General features: G+C 39.7%; 1 non-coding gene across 1 annotated transcript; it reads left to right on the forward strand.

The window, feature by feature from the left end:
- Positions 1-249: 249 nt before the first annotated feature.
- On the forward strand, positions 250-322 carry TRNAR-CCU (transfer RNA arginine (anticodon CCU)). Its single transcript has one exon. It is a non-coding gene; the product is annotated as a tRNA-Arg (tRNA).
- Positions 323-4,854: the final 4,532 nt, after the last annotated feature.

Here is a 4,854-nt window from a genome sequence, read left to right on the forward strand (position 1 = left end):
TATTATTGTTATTATTATCCCTATTCTATAAATAAGGAAAGTTGGACTTCTATACTTTAGTTGGCTAACTTTCAAGGTCAGTACAAATAAATGCAGAGTTGGCTTTAGAACCTAGTTCTATCTAAGTCCAAAGCTAGTCATCCTGGTAGCACTCCTCCTCAAGGTGCCTGGTTGTAGCCCATTTCTTGTAGAACCTTTCTTTCAGCTATCACTCAGCCAGTGCATTGAAAGAGGACATTATGGGGGACTTCCCTGGTGGTCCAGTGGCTAGGACTCTGCACTCCTAATGCAGGTGGCCCAGTTTCGATCCCTGGTCAGGGAACTAGATCCCACATGCCATGACTAAAGATCCCGCATGCCACAAGGACCTGTGCAGCCAAAATAAATAAATATTTTTAAAAAGCAAAAAGAGGACATTATGGGCCCAGCACATAGGAGATATTCAAAGTGCTAATGGCTAACTAAAGTATTAGCTGATAAAGTTAGGTACATTAACTGTGATTTTATATAGAGAACCCTTTGACTACAAATGCCTTCAAGGCCTAATGAAGCTGTTCCTATAGAAAGATCACTGGCATTGATATATGAAGTGGTAACCACAGTACCCCCTGGAATCACACCATGGAAACAATTAACTACCTTCCTGCTTGTTGCTACACTACTTCCTCTTGGATGATGCTTCTGAGGTCTTAACAGAAACCCACAGCACCACCACCACTTTCTTCCCTTACGTCTCATGAGTCAGGGTGTTTTACAGAGGGGCAAAACTAGACCCTTTGCCAAACTGCAGCTATAATAGCAATCAAAGAGGTAGGAATTTCCAAACCCAGTCAGAAGGGAAATTTAGAATACTCTCATGACTTAAGTGTTCTGCCCACTCTGTAATCTGTGGAGCTTGTCTATTTTTGTTTTTAAACAAACATAACTAGAGATGTGATCTTGGGGCAGTGGAGGCAGAGGAAATTCTTCACTTGTTGGGACCTAATTTTCTTCTTCTATTAGAAAAAAAAAAAAATAGGCTCAACAAAAATTGTCTCTAAAGATCACTCCAGGTCAATAACTCTAAGAAATGTGCCACATTTAAGACTTTTCTTAAAAATCTGAGCATTTGTATCTAGATATAGTTTCAGATTGAAAGGAACCTGGAGGATCTTCCAATTTAACCCTTACTTGTGCTGTTCTTGCCTCTAGTATTAAAAAAAAAATACATAAATGTTCACTGCTATTGAGCCAACTTAATCTTGATTTATGAATCCTCTCTGATTTATCTCCGGCACATGGCCTTTGGCAAAGCCAAGAAGCTCCCTACTTCTGGTACCTATAACTGTTATTGGCCTGCCTTTCTACTGCACCAAAATCCACTCCACATAATTGCACGCACCAGAGAAAACACTTTAGATCACAGGAGAGGTGTTAGGCAAAAGACAAGGCAACGTGGATTTAACAAGCCATAGAATGACGGGCCACTTAAAAGTCTTCTTTGAGCTTCCTTTCTATCAGATATGTAGAAATATTCTATGTGGGGAGAGAAGACAAAAATACTGACCTAGTGAACAAAAGGAAATAGAGTGCCAGGGAAGCTGGCCTCCCTGTGAAAAGGGAGAATGTTCATGCTTCTTTATAAATAAAGGACAACAGGGGCCAAGGTCCAAACCATAAATGACCCAAGGGCTCTTTCAGTAATGAAAGAGAGAATGTGAAAAACTCCAATGAATCTCTGCCTTGACTTAGGCTACAAGGCAGCCATGACAGAGAAAAATGTGTCCCAGGAGGAAAGGTCATGCCTGTTAAGACAAGTGTAAAGTCATTCCAAACACAGCGCCCCTGTGCTCTGATGAAAGGCTTTGCTGGTCATTCACTGCCTGCTGCCCTGGCAGAAGGCGCAGAGGCCACGTCTGAAAAGACAGGCTGTAAGGAAAGCACAGTATAGCATGGCCACCTGCCAAGGGTCGAGGGGTGGACTTAGGGGCTTTATCTTATTGGCCTCTTTTTGCCCTGTGAGACCATAAAATAGCTTTCATCACACATAAGAAATACAGGTTTGTGGAAGGAAGAGAGAGCTGCTGCTTCTTCAGCTGGTTGCAAAATCAAGCAAGTCTCTAAACTTTTTAGTTTAACGTGTCTGTCTCTGACAAAAAGTGGGAGAATGCAATACAAGCATACTGCTGGGGGCTTGCGTTTATTCATATCATTTTCTCTATCATGGATGTTCTGCTCATAAAATTCTGAGAAGCAAATATGTAACCTTCCCTTTCCAAATTATTTCCCCCAGCAAATGGCCTTGGTAATGGGCAACACTAAGGATCATATGGGAATTCCACATTTCTGCAGTTCCCCCCTTAAGGTCTTTTATGGTCCTGAGCTAAAATCTGATCCAGAGCTACCAAGTTAGCAAGCTGGTTCCAGAGATTGTGAGTCACCCAGGAGACCTATTACCTGCTAGCTCTTCCAGGACGCTTGAGGCTTCTTAAACAAGTCTGAAGCCATGGCCAATTTTTTCCATATCTTGGGGTGAACTTACCCAAGGTCTACACTGAACCTGACATGACCACCTAAAATGAGTCTCCAGGGTCCCTGAAACCAAAGAATAGATCAGTGTAGTATGGGGTATAAAAACAACCACCAAACAAGTCACTTAGGTCATTGGTGTCAGAGAATGGCAGATACTTGTTTAGCTAACTATCTTAAATCTCAGATCTATTATATTTTTTGCACTTCATAAGTAAATTTTTGTCTTTATTTCTAAAATATATTTGGACTTCTTGATTTTAAAAAAAGAGTGGTAATTAAAAATTTTCAGCAATACACTAATCTTCATCTTTGATTTGAGTTGACTGCGGTAAATACAGTTAACATATGATATCCTCATGCATGTGTGCTAAGTCCCATAGACATGTCTGACTCTGTGACCCCATGGACTGTATAGCCCGCCAGGCTCCTCTGTCCGAGGAATTCTCCAGGCAGGAATACTGGAGTGGGCTGCCATTCTCTTCTCCAGGGGATCTTCCTGACCCAGGGATCAAACCTGCGTCTCCTGTGGCTCCTGAATTGCAGGTTCTTTACCACTGAGCCACGGGGGAAGCTGTATCTCCTTCACAAATAAGTGTACAATAGTGTTATTGACTGCAGATACAATGCTGTACATCACATCTCTGGAACTTGACATCCTGCTTAACTGAAACTAAGTCACATTCACTAATTAGCAAGTCCCCATTTCCCCCTCCCCTCAGCCTCTGGCAAGCACCACTCCACTCTTTCCTTTTAAGAATTTCACTGTTTGGAGCCTCATATAAGTGGGATCATGCTTATTTCACTTAGTATAATGTCCTCAACTTTTATCCACTTTGTTACGTATTACAGACTTTTCTTCATTTTATGGCCAAATAGTATTCCAACGCTTGCATGTGCCTCATTTTCTTTATCTGTTAATCTGTCAATGGACATTTAGGTTGTTGTCACACCTTGGTTATTGTGAACAGTGCCTCAATGAACAAGGGAGTGCTAGTATTTCCTGAAGATCCTGACTTCAATGTTTGGTTTTTTGTTTTGTTGGTTTGCTTTTTTTTTTTTTTGCATAAATACCTAGCTGTGGGATTGCTGGACATATGACAGAATGGATACATGGGTGTTCCTCTGTCACTAAAAATTGACTGAGTTCTTAAGTAAAGATTTTAGCTTTTATAGATCCATTTTGAGCATCATCAAATCTTACCAACTATTTTAGTTCTTATGATTTGCATTTAGAACCAGAGGAAGTGGACAAATTGTACTCATAAGATAATTTCCAACTTTTTATTCTATAAGTTTGTGAATGTGACTATATAGTAAGTGAAAATAATAGTCTCCCTGCAATGCGACAACCTAGGAAAAAAAAAAAACAACTCCATTGCTTTCTGCATTTTGTTATTCACATTTAGTTTCAGAATACTACACGGTCCATAGTTTGTATATTATTGTATATATACAATATATTATTGTATGTTATTTCATTATTAGTATAAACATGAAAACTCACTGATTACCCTGAGTGCACACATGTTAGTAAGCTATTAATTGAAGAAAAAAGTCTTCCTTGTGACCTCCAAGAATAAAACAAATTATGTATTATATAATTATTCTGATTTTCCAAATAAATTCAACCATGTGCTATACCACCAAAGTTAATTAGTAATATATTAAGTTAATTCCATCAAAGGCATTGCTATTCATCATTCCCAACCAAGTATTGCAAAGGCCATAAATTATTTCAAGGTATACCCAAAAAAGAGATATTACTTTTTCCAGTTTAGCATTTAATTTTTCCACTTATCTACACTTCACCTACTTTTTTCTAGCTACATTTACATTCATTCTCTCTTCTCTGGTAGATGTTCTGTATTGTGTTTTCTGTCCCTTTCCAACAATCTTTTCTTTGTTTCTGATGGTTTCAACTCCCCTCCATTCACCAACTCCAATCCATTCATCAATATTTTCTTATTCTTCCTTGCTTCTGCCACCATGGTTTCCTTTGTGTTCTCTGACTTCAATGCACCACTTTCTCTCCATTTTCCTCCCTCCCTCACTATCCTCTCTTCCTGCAAGCTTCTTGAGTTTCTTTATCTTTTGTGCTGTTGATCAGAGCTGCATGGGCTGTGAGGAGCTGGCATTCCGGGCAGCTGCAAATGAACTAACAGCTCTTTAAGCTGCAGGCAGCTTGCAACATTCAAGCAAGAAAGAGAAGCACAGAGAAAATATCCTGCCACAAGCTTTTGGGTAATGTCAGTGTCCTAGAAACATAAAAGTCTTAGTGTTCAAATTGGCTTGATTCATCAACAAATAGCTCTTGTGGTCAGGCTGCCAGAGAGGATGCCAAAG

The sequence above is a fragment of the Bos taurus genome, chromosome 15 (assembly GCF_002263795.3).
Source record: "Bos taurus isolate L1 Dominette 01449 registration number 42190680 breed Hereford chromosome 15, ARS-UCD2.0, whole genome shotgun sequence".
Lineage (NCBI taxonomy): Eukaryota > Metazoa > Chordata > Mammalia > Artiodactyla > Bovidae > Bos > Bos taurus.